General features: G+C 41.4%; 1 protein-coding gene across 2 annotated transcripts in view; it reads left to right on the forward strand.

The window, feature by feature from the left end:
- CCDC190 (coiled-coil domain containing 190) overlaps positions 1-16,020 on the forward strand; it is a 109,925-nt gene that overhangs the window by 39,797 nt on the left and 54,108 nt on the right. For both annotated transcript variants that reach the window (XM_073011837.1, XM_073011838.1), the window contains one exon: positions 13,085-13,175. The gene's annotated coding sequence lies outside the window, so the exon portion shown is untranslated. The remainder of the gene's footprint in view (positions 1-13,084; positions 13,176-16,020) is intronic.

Genomic DNA, 16,020 nt, shown 5'->3' on the forward strand with positions numbered 1-16,020 from the left:
ACTGCAGTGCAGCCATTGTTCTTAGTCTTACTTAGACCTCTTCCATCACAGAGGCCATGTATGCACACTACCTAGGTCTGCCAAGGCAGAGACAGCTCTTCAATGTCTCTACCTCGCCTGTACACTTGAGATAGGAAGTCTCTTGTAGAGTAAACCCAGAGTATGAAAACATTATGAACAGGAGATACTATGAAGGCTCATTTCTAACCTATAAGAAGAAAATGTTTGCCAGAAGACAGTGTGGTAAAGTGGCAGGAGCCTAAACTGGGAGCAGAAGGCCTAAACAATTTCAAAATGAAATGTTATATATGGAAGTGCTTTGTGAGCTTTTTATAGCAACACCAATAGAAAGAATTGAGACGTATTTTTGACTCCTGATACTGAAAGGTAACTTTCAGCTGGGTCAACTCCCTCATTTGAGGAAGGTGAGACTCAGAGAAGTCACGGCTGCCTAGAGCTAAGCCCAGGCTGTAGCCCAGACCTTCTATTTATAGAATGGGACCAGGTGTCCCATCATGCAATCGTGCACATTTTTCCTGGGGATTAGTTATGTGTACCTCTTATTTCTCAGGCCACACTTTTTTTCTATTACCCAAGATCTCATGTTAAAATAAACCTTTCACTGGATTCAGGATACTTTAGATACTTGGGGCTCCAATTCTAAGAGAACTTGGAGTAAGCAAGGCCACTCCCAAGCTCCCAGGTGAGGGTCCATGCCTATGTCCTCTGTAGATCAAGACCTACATGGATCCATGTCTAGGCATTCTCTGGTTCTGGTGGGGCCTCAGGGTCCTCCCTGCCAGTGCTTTAATAATGCCAACAGTTCTATTCTGATGAGGTCTCAGGGTCCTCCCTGCCAATCCTTTAATAATGCCAACAATTCTATCTCTTCCCGGAAGCCAGTGACCTGCCTTAGCAGATACCAGCTCCTCTGTGAAATACTCCATTTAGATCCATGAGTACTTCCAGTGTTAAAATCCACAGAGGCCAAAAATATCCTCTTTCTTGCACAGTTACTGTTTCCTCCATGGATTAATTTAAACCAACCCCACAGGATCTATAGTGACAGATCTTAACATGGAGCCCAGCCTTGCTTCATGGACCTGTGAGCTGTGACCCCCTCAGAAGGGTGCTGAGTTTGATTTAATTTTCTGCTGCTGCCATCTTAAAATTCTTGACAATTTTTTTTAACAAGGGGCCCTGCATTTTTACTTTGCACTGAACTCCACATATTATATAGGTGGTTCTGCATGGAGTTGAAGCTATCATGTATTCTGAAAATGCCACACATAACCTCTGGCTTTCCTCTGCTCTCCCATGCTGAAAACAATTTGATATGTGTGGGTTGGGGTGGGGGGGATAACTATACAAAGTTCTCACAGTATCATTCTTCCATGACTTACGAATCTTCAGAGAAATGGGTTTCCATAGTGGAAAATATTCAGAAAGGCACCAAATTTTTCATTTTGGACTAAATATGAATTATTAATGTTGCATTTTCTAAATAATTTATCACAAAGTATCTCATGGATTCTAATTCAGAGTGTATGAGTGTCTACTACCTGTCTGGCCTTTTATATAAATGTCTTATTCATTACAACTTCTTTACTAAAGTTCCAGTTACAAACACCATCAACTTGTTCATCCAAAAAATATTTGTGCCAGGCATTTTTCTAGGTTTTTGGAGATAAAACAATAAACAAAAAAGACAAAGACATTAACAAATGTTTGCTGTGTAAGTGCTTTTCTAGACATACAAGAATACAAAATGAAAAATAAATGGCTTCTGTTCTCAAGAGGCATGTACTCTAATAGGAAGAAAGATGAAAATAATACAAGATATATAGATCCGTAAGTACTGAATGAGATATTCAAATTAGAGATGAAAAGGAGGGCTTTCAGAGGAAGGAGAGAGGAAGAAAATGACTAACCTGTTTTATAACTGGATAGAAAAATTATCAGATTTGTACATAAAGTGTGACATTTGACATTGAAAATCTTCACACTTTATGCAGAAAAATGTTGATTAAAATGGAAGCTGATCAAAACTTCAGATATTGAATTTGCTATAAACAATGATCATGAAAATACAGCCTTGTAGAAACTTAAGTTGGAAATGCTGCTTTACAAAGACTATCTATGGGGTCAATTAAGTAGCGAGACAATTCAGTAGATGTCAGTCCTTAGATCAAGCAAGAAGAAAACGCTGAATTATAAATAAATTACTAGCCCTCTTTTCGGAAAACAACTGATTCATCCATATAAGAAAAGTGAGAGGTTGGAGATTTGATACTAGAAAATACATGGAACTCAGATTTAATTGGGAAACTGTTATGAGACTGTGAATGATTCGATAGGAAGTTGAATGAGATGCAGAACTGCTGGGTTGCACAAATCCAGAGAACATCATTCATATGAATTTCCTTTGTGAATGGTGAGTGCAATACAAATGATACCTCTAGGATAGTGCAACACAGCATCAGTGACCGTAAATGAGCAAATCTGAGACTGCCATGTTTAATTCTGAGAAACAGTCAGGTTGGAATGGCCAAGATAGAAAGGTAAATCAGATGGCCACACTACTGTCGAACAGTGATCTGAAAGCAGGGAAGATCTTCAGGTGACACAGTGCAAGTGCAAATGTGATGTGGGTCACCCACAGAGAGAAGGAGCATTCATTCCAGCCTTGTTTTATAAGGGAAAAATGTCTCTGGTCCATTCATTCTGGGAACCCAAATCTTGAGGGTTATTACCTATTGGTGTCTACCTGCTGCAGATACATTTTAAGAATAATAACTTAGGGGAGGTTTTGATTTGGCCTTCAAAAAAATAAAAACATCAAAGCAGTTTAATGAGAATGACTTATGTAACATCATAATATGAGTTCTAATGCAGAGCCCATGCCAGTCCTAGGTTGGACATTCACTTTGTTTGGGCAGGATTCAAACTTTGTAAACAAAAAGAAAACTTACTTTTCTCAGCTGATAACATGGAGAAGAAGGTTAAGAGACTTTATTTACTAGAGTTTTTGGGAAAATTAAATTAGGTAGTGCATATAAAGTGCCAAACAGAGATCCTGCCAAATTGTTATTCAATAAATGTTAGCTGTTTTTATTATCTTCATTTGCTAACAACTAAAGTACTTGAATATAAACACACATATGCAAAAGAGTGTGTGTGTCTATATATATATGCACATGCATACATACACATTTATCACAATGCACACACCCAGGACACTCCAAAACCTTCACTCAAGGAGTAAGCAGGAAATCAGACAATTGGATTGACTAAGACAAGTAACTGTCATCATCCTGTATTTGATCACTCTCTACTCTTCATCAGTACACCTGCCTATACTGAATTGATGTTTCTTTGAACGAGAAAAGAGAATTATTTATAATAATAAAAGAGAGCTCTTAGTTTTCCCATATGTAGTTGTCGAAAATTTCTAAGTAAAGTCATCATTAATTATTTGTTCTCAGCACTAGCTGGTATTTCTGTCTTAAAGCTCAGAAATATGCAAATCAAGAATTGATTGAGTCCACACTTCCCACAAAGTACAACATCAAAAACTGCCTAATGCAGTGTTTTGGTTTGTCAATGGGTTAGTTGGTTGGTTTCTGTTTTTCTTACTTGAGAAATATTAAGACAACTGTGGCTATTGATGAAAGAAAAACAGCCTTGAAGTGAGTACTACCTGAGTAAATCTCTCCCGGACAGGAATGCTAAACCTAACTACCACTTACTATATAGTAGCCTGGTTCTGCTATTTAGACCCCTTAAGCTTCATTTCTAGTATTAGAAAAGTGCTTTGTAATCTCTTAAGTGTTTTATTACTATTACTACTCTTATTATTAACTAGAATCCAATCAAAAATAGTTCTAGAATGTCTTGAAGGCATATTAGCAGATGAGAAATATATATATATATACACATACACACACACACACACACACACACACACACACACACACCAGAAGGTAATCAGAGAGTAGAGGCAGTTTTCAAAGAGAGCAAATTAAAAAACTATATATCCAGGATTTATTTCCAGAGGATGAAATTTGTGCTTCTAGAGGTTGATGTTGCAGCTGGAGTCTCAGAGGTGATCATCAGAAATGTCAAAAAAGGGCAGCAATACAGAGAGGTCACAGAGGGATCACAGAAAGATGGCTCAAGGTCTACCTGGGGACCTTCTGTTAGGATGCTGCAAAGACTTAGAAGCATCATCATACGGCAAGTGACAAAGACTTTTCACAGAAATCAATTTAGTGTGAAAGAAAAGCTCCATCTGGCAGCCAGAAAATTCAGCACTATGAAAGGTGTTGCTTGCAGACACAAGGGACATCCTGTGTGTCCTAGACCTGCAGGGAGGGTCAGAACATTAAATAGGAGGTTACTAAAAGCAATGATTGGAACCAAATAAAACCATATATTAAATGCTGAAGTCTTACTTATTTGTGAGGTCTAAAGAAAAACATTCATGTATTTTTGAACCATAAACCAAGGCAAAGTTTTTTTGTGTAGTTTTATTTTTTTAATTGCTTTGTAAGTGCACATACAGCAACAATCCAATTTAGTAAAACAGTCCTTGAAGCAGGTGCTACAGAATTACAGATGTTTCTTTTCTTTATTCCTCCCATTCACTTGTTGAGATAGTTTGGCCTATTCAGGCAACTTAAATGCCCATTAACAGTGCTTTTTGAAGTAAAAGGGGCTATATCCATCCCCTGTCCCGGAGTTGGTGAAATGAACTAACAGGCAGCAGCTACTTCCCCACCTTCCATAAGTTCTTCAATAGCCACCACAAGTAAACAAACCCCAAATAATTCTATCAGCTTTGGCAGTAAGTTTGTCCTTAATTGTACCAGGAATAGGGACCCTTGCTTTTGGTCCTCCTGGGTGTTGTTTCTGCTAATCGTAGATGTACAAAGAAGCCTGCTATAAAGAGCCAACCCTAAGGACAGTATTTGCAAATTTGCTAAGACTGTGCCCTGTGATTAACTCATCAATATACAGCCAAGAGTAAACAGCCTTTTCTTTAGACATAATTTCAGTCATTGTGTGTCCACCAAAGAGCCATAAAGAGGATTTAACTCAAGGGGAACAGAATTTAATTGCCTCTTGTCACAAGACACATTTTGATTCTTTTAAAGCCACTTCCTTCCTCCTTGTGAGTGAATCACAGTTATTTCAAAGAGATTTTGGCAACTGGCAAATTCTGGGTTGGCACCCTTTAATTGGTTGCTTTTGTTTTCTGCCTACCCCACCTTTCCATGGCAGCCATATCCTTCAAAGCTGTGTGGTTTCTAGAAAGAACAGAGACTTTATCAGCAAAATGACAAATTCCCCTCCTTCCATTTGCCAATTATGTGCCTTTGGGCAAGTTACATAATTTCTTGGTCACAATTTATCATCGGTGATGTGGGGATGAAAGAAATCCAGCAGGATCTTTGGGAAGATTCTAAATAATTTAGTTAAAGGTATTAACCTTGTTCAGTATAGCAGATAAGAATTTTAATCCGCAAACTGAAAAGTGTTTAAATGCAAGCTTATTTTTCTATGACTCAATTCAAACTTATTTTTCTATAACTCAATTCAAAATCTACTTGTGTATCTTTAATCTGCTGACAGGCAGAGACTTAATCAATTTGGTTATCAGTCCCATCCCCCAACTTCCTCAGGGTTTACCTGATTTCTGAGGACAGATTATGCTGAGCTAAACAGCGGGTTCAGGGACAGGTCAGTGGGGCCTAGGGGAGGCGAAGAGGGCTGTTACCCACCTGAACAGGTACGTGTTTGTTGGTTTTGTGCCTAACCAGCCTTTGGTTCAGTGTAGGTCCCTGCTGAATCACCCCTCCTTCTCCATCCACGATCCTTGGTGACCAGGGCCCTCTCAAATAATCCCAGTGTCCTGCTCTGGAGTGAATGTGCTGTTGCCCTCATGGCCCATGAGCTATAGAAACCACGTGGGACTACCATAGTCTTGCATCAAATTCAAGCTTCTCTCTGGCTCAATTTTCTGCTCCCACATCATCATGAGCAGTAGCAGTTTTCAGAGCCTCTCAGGCCTCTCACACTAGACATTCTACACGTCTTTCCATGTGAGAGTCTTGTTTCACTGGCCTCCGTTCAAGAATGGAGCTCTGGGTCCTGCCTGCGGTTGAGGGCTCCAATTCACCAACATAGTGACCTTTCGAGCTTCCTCTGTGACTGTCACCTCCTTCATGCAGCCCACTGCCTTCTTTATTCCAATAAGCTGTAAATAGTTTGGGGACATGAAAAATAGATCTGATTCATCTCACATTTTCTGTGCTATGTATCTTCTCAGAGCCTAGGCTTCTGAAATTCAAGGCTTTTGTCTGCTTCTAGTGTAATATGTGTTAATATCTATGATCTAGCCACCTAAATAAGGGAGGGATTATAAAATAACTGCAAATATTGGGAGGAAAAAATCCCATAATATTTCAGAATACTATTTCACTATATGACCTTTAAATATAATCATAATGTTAATAATGATGGGACATTGTTATTGACTACTTTATGAATTCCTAATAAGAAACAATGTGTGGATTACTTCAGGCATTGATAAGAAGGTCATAAGAAATTTTTTTTTTAATTTATAGAATGTTAAAATTGGAAAGATCTTAGAGATCATTAGTGTATACTTTGGTTCCAAATCTGTTATCACCAGTAATCCCTTAAAAGTCTTTTCTCTATATAAAGTGGACACTGTCTTGAAAAATCATATCTGAAGACAATTTGTGCTATCAGTTGCTTTATTTCCTTGTTATTGATCAAAAAACTTACATTGCCTATTGGTCTTTTAATTCAGCATGAGAGAGGCTTTTAGGGTTGGACCTAGGCCACATATGCAAAGGACTACTGGTCAAAGCTGAAGTCCAAGAGAGACATACAAAAGTTGCTCTCCTGCCCTCTGACACCTTATGTGGCCCCTGTTTACATACTGACCACTCTGCACAACTCCTCTAGAAACACCATTGAATGTTTTCTGCTCTTGTTTTACAGCTTGTGACCTTTCTCCTGGCATAAGATGCCGACCTTCCTATAACCATCTCCTTGGCTGGGGCCCTAAGCCCTCTCTTCCTTGACTTGCTTAGAAGTGGTTAAGCAAAAATTTGAACATGGTAACTCCGACTCCACAGCTCTTGAGTTTATACAATTTTTCAAGAGGATGCTATACAGCATCCCAAATAACGTAATATAATTCCCTTCCTATTATTAAGTTCCTAGACAGAATTTAGAACTTGAAATCCTAATTTAAAGTTAAATTCTCTTTCTTGGTTAAAAGAAACAATGATAGCAGGGGAGGGGCCAACATGGCTGACTAGAAGCTAATTGTGTGTGCTGCTCTAATTGAGTGGCGAGTAAATATTGGATCTTCAACTGGAACATCCAGTGGACACATTGGGATTCATCAAGGAATCAATTCAACCTACAGAGATCAAGAGGAGCAACACAGGACTATTGTCTACCAAGGAGTGGCATGAGCCAGGGGAGTCTCCCGCACTGTGGGAAAACAGTGAGTGATAGCCCCCAGGGACCCATACTCCTGCCCTGGACCTTTGCAACCCTGGGATCAGGAGATCCTTTTATGAGCTCACCCACCAGGCCCTTCAGACTGACATGGAGAGCTATGCGGATTCTGGGCAGATCCACCACTTAGGCACATGCAGAGTCCCAGGAGCCTCAGATCCCCAGGCATCCTGGCATTAGTGGCTGCAGCTCTGGCAACAGGAGTTTAGTCTGCCTTGCACACTCCCAAGAAAGGGGAATCCAGGGGGCTAAAGCAGTACTGGACTGCAGGCCTTGCCTCCACTGCATCCGATACGATAAGGCCCACTGGCCTGGGACTCCAGTCACCCTCCAAACAGGCTCTTGGGCCAGTAGCAGCTCTGCACTTCTCTGGGAGAGAGCTTCCAGTGGGAGAGACAGGCCATCATTTTTGTTGTCTTGCAACCTTCATCTCATCACTGTTGCCTTCAGGCTCTGGAGGGTACGGCTGAATAGGGACTGGTGCAGATCCCTCATGTAACAGTGTAGATGCCTCATGGAAAAGTGGCCAGATTGTTTTATACATGGGGTTCCAATCTTGCTTCTCCTCACTGGACAGGACCTCCCGACTTTTGACCCCAAACATGCCTTCCTGGGCTGTGAGCTGATAGCAGTTCTGCACTTCCTTGGAGAGGGCTCCCAGAGGCAGAGGCAGAGGCAGGCCGCCATCTTTGCTGCCCTGCAGCCCTCGCTGCTGTTACCCTCAGGCTCTGGAGTTTGTGTGGTGATTGCAGACTGGCACAGGTTCCCAGTACAGTGCAGCCGCCCTGTAGAAAAGTGGCCTGACTGTTCTCCATGCAGCTCTCCATTTTCACTTCTCCTCACTGGACAGGGCCTCCCAACCAGGAACTGCAGCACAACTACCCTTCTCCTGCCTGAACACTTCAGTCAGAGGTGGCTCTGCAGTTCTCTGAGGAGGAAATCCCAGAGACAACCCACAGCCCCCTTGCAGGTGCAGCTGCAGTGATATCACCCTAATCACTCTGGACTGGGGAAGCAACAAAGGGCCTAGTCGCTATTCTGGCACCTCTAGCACACTACAGCCATCATACTACAGTTTCTCTTTCCTGTGAGCCTCCATCCTGCCACTCTTCACCAGGAAGGGCCCCCAGTTCAGGATCACAGATCAGCCACCCTGTGGCAGGTCAATTCTCTCTGACAATAACACAGACAGGCCTGCATAGCACCCCAGCTACACAAACAAATTTCCACAGCACTGCCTTAACATTGAGCAAATATTTAACCTAGGGAAATCGGTGCCCAAACATCAAAGCTAGAAATGAAACGTATGGTCAGTAGGATCCTTGCATGGGTTTCTCCCTTGTGGAGACAGCCAAAATAATAGAGACAGCCTTACATTCCTAGTGCCAGGACCCATCTCAGGTTGACAAAATCTGAGATAAGTCAAGGTAACAGAGGCAGCTGTCTGAATAGATTCATTGGAGAGCCTAAGGCAGCTCTCCAGACCAAGCTGTAAAGGAGATAAGATAGAAATAATCACTCTGGTACCACAGTAGACAGGCCTTGAAGGTAATGGGGCCCTTTTAATTGGATTTAGCAAGCATTTTTTCTTTTTGCCTCTGTACTTCTAGTTGAAACAAAATTAGTTACCAGTAGACTTAGGCAAATGCTATACTGCACATAGGCACAAACCCCAACCTATATAAGCACTAAGAAAATTGTAACGCTTTGGGCTGGTCTGGTGGAATTATCTCCGGCCTTCTCCCTGTGTCTGGTTACAGTAATACATTTCCTTCTTTCCTAGTTTGTCTGCTTCTCGTTATTGGGCCTCGAGAAAATGCAGCCGAACCCAGCTTGGTTCAGGGAACAACCCCACCCACGGCTGAGCAGACCCACTGGTAGTAGCTCTGAGTTTCCCTTGGAAGGGGCTCCAGGGGGTCACTGACAACCCCTCTTCCACTGCCACTGCCACAGCAGTGATTCTGCCCCTGGGGAAGAAACGAAGAGCCTGAGAGGCTCACCTGTGCTTCCAGCATACCACAGTCACCATCCGAACAGGAGTCCAGTCTCTCTTCCCTGTGAGCCCTCAACCTCCTTCTCCTCAACAAGCAGAGCCCCAGGCCCAGGCCAGCAGCACAGCCATCCCACTCCCTGGCTGAACATTCCCAGTAGCATCAGCTCTTCCTTTCTCTGAGGTGGAACTCCCAGAGGCAACTGAAAGCCCCACTACCACTGCCACTGCCACTGCCACTGCCACTGCAGTGGTCCAACCCTTGCTGCCCTTGGGCTAGGGAAGGAGCAAAGACCCTGAGTGCTTTAACCACACTTTTAGCAAGCTGCAGTTGCCCTAAGGAGAAAAGGATAGTCTGTCTCCCGCGTGATACCTCCACCACCACGCTCACCCCCACCACCCCACTTGTCAGGGCCCCCATCCCTCACCACTTGGGCCCACAGGGCAGCTGCCCCATCCCAGGCCAATTCCACTGATTGACAGCAGATCCACATCTCTCTGGAGTGGAACCCCAAGAGACAAGTGAAAGGTCCTCTGCCACAATCACTGTCAAGGCCCCTTTCTCAGCAGGGGAGCTACTGCCTCCAAACTGCAGAGGGAACATAAAGCCTGAGCTCTCCCTGGAGCTGCAGTGGGCAGCCCAGGAGTGCCAAGCCAAGATCTTCAGCCAGCACTCGAGTGGGAGAGGAACCCACACATTCACAGCACTGAGAGGGAGCGTGGCTGCAATCGTGAGGAAATACAGAGGAGCCACATGGCTGAACAACGGCCTACCTACTGGATCACAGCCCAAACTTTAACACCAAAAACACTTCGCTAATAAACACACCCTGTGAAACCACGAACAAGAATTCAGCTACACGTAAATGCCCTGCACAAAGCCACGGCCCTCTAAAAACATCCAGAATAGAAGTTTACTGACTGTACTCAATTTATACCACAGTTAAGGGAACACCAGCCCACACAGATGAGAAAGAACCTGCTCAAGAATTCTGCCAGCTCAAAACCCAGTGTTTTCTTTCCTCCAAACAACCACACTAGTTCCCCAGGCATAGTTCTTAACTGGGCTGAAATGGCTGAAATTACAGAAATACAATCCAGAACACAGATAGGAATAGAGAGCATCAAGATTCGGGAGAAAGTCAAAACCCAATCCAAAGAATCTAAGGATTATAATAAAATGATACAGGAGCTGATAGATGAAATGGCCATTATAAAAAGAACCAAACTGATCTGACCGAGCTGAAAAACACTGCGAAAATTTCATTATGCAATAACAATTATTAACAGCAGAACAGACCAAGCTAAGGAAAGAATCTCAGTGCTCAAAAACTGGCTGTCTGAAATATTTTTGTCAGTCTGACAAAAATAAAGAAAAAAGAATAAAAAAGAATGAACAAAACCTCTGAGAAACGTAGGATTACGTAAAGAGACCAAACATATGACTCACTGACATCCCTGAAAGAGATAGGGAGAAAGCAAGTAACTTAGAAAACATTTTTCAGGATGTCATTCATAAAAACTTCCTCACCCTTACTAGAGAGACCAACATTCAAACTCAGGAAATGCAGAGAACCCCTGTGAGATACTGCACAAAGAAACCAGCCCCAACACACATAATTATAAGATTATCCAAGATCAAAATGAAAAATAAAATATTCAAGGCAGCTAGAGAGAAGGGGGACAGGACACTAACAAAGGGAAGTCCATCAGGCTAACAGCAAACCTTTCAGCAGAAACCCTAAGCCAGAAGAGATCAAGAACCTATATTCAGCATACTTAAAGAAAAGAATTTCCAACCAAGAATTTCATATCTAGCCAAACTAAACTTCTTAACTGATGGAGAAATAAGATCCCTTTCAGACAAGCAATTGCTAAGGAATTTGTTACCACCAGACCTGCCTTATAAGAGGTTCTGAAAGGAGTGGTAAATATGAAAAGGAAAGCCCATTACCAGCCACTCCAAAAGCACACTTACATAGATCAGTGACACTATAAAGCAACCACACATACAGGTCTGCATAATAACCAGCTAACAACAAGATGACAAGATCAAATCCACACATATCAATACTAACCTTGAATGTAAATGGGCTAAACATCCCAATTAAAGTGGAAAGGTGGATAAAGGAGCAAGACTCAAGATTATGCTATCTACAAGAGATCCATCTCACATGCAATGACATAAAACACATGCATGTGTATGTTCATGGCAGCACTATTCACAATAGAAAAGACATGGAACCAACCTAAATGCCCATCAATAGCATACTGAATAAAGAAACTGTGGTACATATACACCATTGAATACTACACAGCCATGAAAAAGAATGAGATCATGTCCTTTGCAGTAACATGGATGGAGATGGAGGCCATCATCCTAAGAAAAGTAACACAGGAACAGAAAACCAAATATTGCATGTTCTCACTTACAAATGGGAGCTAAACAAAAAGAACACATGGACACAAAGAGTGGATCAACAAACACTGGGGCCTATTTGAAGGTGGATGCTAAGAGGAGGGAGAGAATCAGAAAAAATACCTATTGGGTAGTATGCTTATTACCTGGGTGCAATAATTTATACATCAAACCTCCATGACATGCAGTTTACCTATATAACAAAGGTAATGTTTGTTTGGATGCTAGCCTTTTTTGGTAACTTTTATTTTAGGTTTCGGGGTACATATGTAGGTAGGTACATGGTACCTTTTCATCCCCTTTAAAGTTTCCTTGCACTTCATTTTTATCACCTCTGTGGTAGCTTTTCCAATTCTAATTCCTTTCTCTATTTCTGCACCCCACTAATATTCTTGTTGTAAACAAGTGAACAGTATCATGTCTTCTGCATGAGACTTCAACTGAATGTATCTCAAATGTCCTTGAGGAAAGAAGGGCTGCTTCTATTCTCTGAATTCCCCTTAGCTATTTCCCTTCTCCCATTACAAAGCTGTGGATTAGATATTTCTGGACTTCAGAAGCTCATCCACTGCCCCTCAGGTCATAACACATAGGCCATCCTACTCCAACATCTTCTATGGGAGAATGGCCCTTAATGAGGTATTTAGCTGCTGGAAAACTAGTTACATGCACATCATCAGAGAGATATTATGAAAAGGGAGAGAGGATGAGCTATGATATGAGAACCCCTGGATATGGACTTTGACTCAACCATTTCATAGTAGCTGTTTATCCTTGAGAATGTCAGTTAGTACTTCTCAGCTTTAATTTCTTCACATTAAGAAAAATAAAGCACAGTAACAAATCTGCCTTATCTACTTCACTAGTGCATTATTAGGATTTGGGTTGTGCAGTGTGACAGAAAACCTAACATAACAGTGGCTTAAATGGCAAACATACCTAATTCTCTCACGTAGAAGTTCAGGTAGGTGGTCCAGGAATGGTGTGATGGCTCAGTGATCATCAGACTTGAGCTCTTTCTAACATGTTGTCTTACCATCCCCAGTGTGCAGTTTTCATCTCATGATGAAAGATGGTTGCACCTGCTCCCAATGATATCTGCCTTCTGGTTACAGGTGGGAAGAAAGAGCAGAGGAAATAGATGACCCTGCCTATAAGGACACTATTTTGAAAGCTAAAAACAGGAGAGGACCATCAGAGAAAACGGTAACATAAGCACCTTCACAAATTCTCTTCTACAAAACAGCTATGTGATAACTTGCGAAATTGTTAGAATCACCTTTTTCAGAACTCTGGAAACTAACCAAAGGCTTTCAGCAATCCAGGAAGCATTTATTTAAGAAAAGCAACAAAATCTCCATAAGAACCATAAGCTTTGTGACATTTTTAACTTTCCCTAGTCTCATTCCCCTATCTCCAGCTTCACAGTAGCCATGAAAACTAGCAGCCTGCATTTACAGTGAAAACTGGCAGCCTGGAACCCACTGGAGCAAGTAGCATAGAGCTGGAGTGACCCCAAAGTCTCATTCCCAGAGAATTGCCATTATTTAACTTATCCAGTGCTTCCCTGGAGGACCCCACTTGTAAAGCTGTCTGTATTTGACATCACTCAGAGCTATTCTGTATAAAAAGCCTTTTCCCTGTGCTCCTTGGTTAGAAACAATTATAGGTAATTATTTAACTTGCAGCTCCCTAAGGCAGTGGATTATAATTGGAGCAAACAGTAGACTAACTGAGAATCTCCAAAGGAAAAGTTGGGAAATAAGATGTCCATGGAAGCTTTGAAAGTCTCTGATGACATGTTCTGGGGAATATAGAAGGGCACGTGCGTGTGTAGGACCATGCACATACCCAGGGTTGTGGGCATGCTCATGAAAGACTTGATAAGGCCCTAAGCTCTCACTTTAGCTCTGAGAAAGCAGGAAATGAAGGCTAAGCTGAGTTCCAACTACCTACCTGAGTGTTGAAAGCATGATCCAACATGCAAACAGAGCCCTTTCGTAGAAACTAGAAGATTGGTTTTGCCTGTTGAAGAAAATTCCTGCCTAGTCATCAGGTGACCACTAAACCAAGCAGAGATTCAGTGGCCACACAGTGAAGAATACAGACTTTACAGAATTCATTGTGAAAAGTTAGTAAACAAACAACAACTTCTAGAACAAACAGCAGCAATTTTTTAAAATCCTGCGTATGCCAGGAGGTAGGGATCTGATTTCCACAGTTTTACCACATCATATTATGTAAGAGGCCTAGTTTTCAACAAAAAGGCATATAAGGCATACAAAGAAACATGAATATATGACCAATAAATAAGAAAAAAGCAATCAATAGAAATTATCTCTGAGGAAATCCAGACATTGCACTTACTAGACAAAGACTTTAAATCAGCTATTTTAAATATTTTCAAGAAACTAAAGGAACCCATGTCTAAAGAACTAATGAAAAGCAAGAGAATGGTGCCTCATCAAGTAGACAATGTCAAAAGAGATAGAAATTATTAAAAAGAACCAATAGTACTTCTGAGGTTGAGAAGAATAATAACTGAAATGAAAAATTGGCAGGGCACAAGTTCACACCTGTAATCCCAGCACTTTGGGAAGCTGAGGCAAGTGAATCACTTAGGGTCAGGAGTTCCAGACCAGCCTGGTCAACATGGTGAAACTCCGTCTCTACTAAAAATACAAAAATTAGCCCGGTGTGGTAGCAGGCGCCTGTAATCTCAGCTACTCAGGAAGCTTAGGCAGAAGAATTGCTTGAATCTGGAAGGCGGAGAATGCAGTGGGCCAAGATCACACCTGCCACCGTACTCCAGCCTGTGTGACAGCAAGACTCTGTCAAAAAAAAAAAAAAAAGAGAGAGAAAGAAACATCTATTAGGTGGGCTCAACAGCAAATTTGAGCAGCCAGAAGAAAAAAAAAAAAAAAACCATTAACTTGAATATGGGTCAATTGAGATTATCTAGTCTGAAGAATAGGAAAAAAAAGAATAAGGAAAATGAACAATCTAAAAAACCCGTGGGATAGCATCAAGTTCACTGACATACACAAAAGAAGAGCAGAACAAAAAAAGGAAAGAAAGGATATCTGAAGAAATAATGGCTGAAAACTTCCCAGATTTTGATGAAAACCATTAATCTACATATCCAAGAAACTCAACATACTCCAAATAAGATAAACATCAAGAAACCCATACGTCATAATCAAACCATCAAATGACTGAAAGAATTCTGAAAGCAGCAAGAGGGAAGTGACTTTTCACATACACAAGAGATTCTCAGTAAGATTAACAACTGATTTCTCATCAGAAACAATGGAGGATAGAAGGCAGTGAGGTGACATATTCAAAGTGCTGACAGACTTAAGAAAAAAAAAAAGGCAAAACTATTAAACAAGAAGTCCATATCCAGCAGACCAGTAAAGGTGTTTTTCAAAAATGAAGGAGAAATTAAAACATTTGCAAATAAATAAAAACTGAGATAATTTATTATTAGCACACTTGCCCTACCAAAAAACACTGCAGTGTTTCCTTTAGGCTGAAATGAGAGGACGCTAGACAGTAGCTTGTTTGTTTGCTTATTTGTTTGTTTGTTTGTTTTTCCCCAAGACTGAGTCTTGCTCTCTTGCCCAGGCTGGAGTATAGTGGCATGATGTCTGCTCACTGCAACCTCTGCCTCCCAGGTTCAAGCAATTCTTCTGCCTCAGCCTCCCAAGTAGCTAGAATTACAGACACCTGCTACCACACTGGGCTAATTACTGTATTTTTAGTAGAGATAGGGTTTCACCATGTTGGCCAGGCTAGTCTCGAGCTCCTGACATCATGATCTGCCCACCTCAGGCTTCCAAAGTGTTGGGATTACAGGCATGAACCACTGCTCCTGGCTAACAGTAATTTTAATACACATGCAGAAATAAAGTACCAGTAAGGTAACTACATAAGCAAATATAAAACACAGTATAAGTCTATGTTTTGTTTGTAGCTCTTTTTTCTTCCATTTGACTTAAAAGTCAGTTGCATAAAGAAATAATTATAAATCTGTACTGACAGGCAAATA

The sequence above is a fragment of the Chlorocebus sabaeus genome, chromosome 25 (genome assembly GCF_047675955.1).
Source record: "Chlorocebus sabaeus isolate Y175 chromosome 25, mChlSab1.0.hap1, whole genome shotgun sequence".
Lineage (NCBI taxonomy): Eukaryota > Metazoa > Chordata > Mammalia > Primates > Cercopithecidae > Chlorocebus > Chlorocebus sabaeus.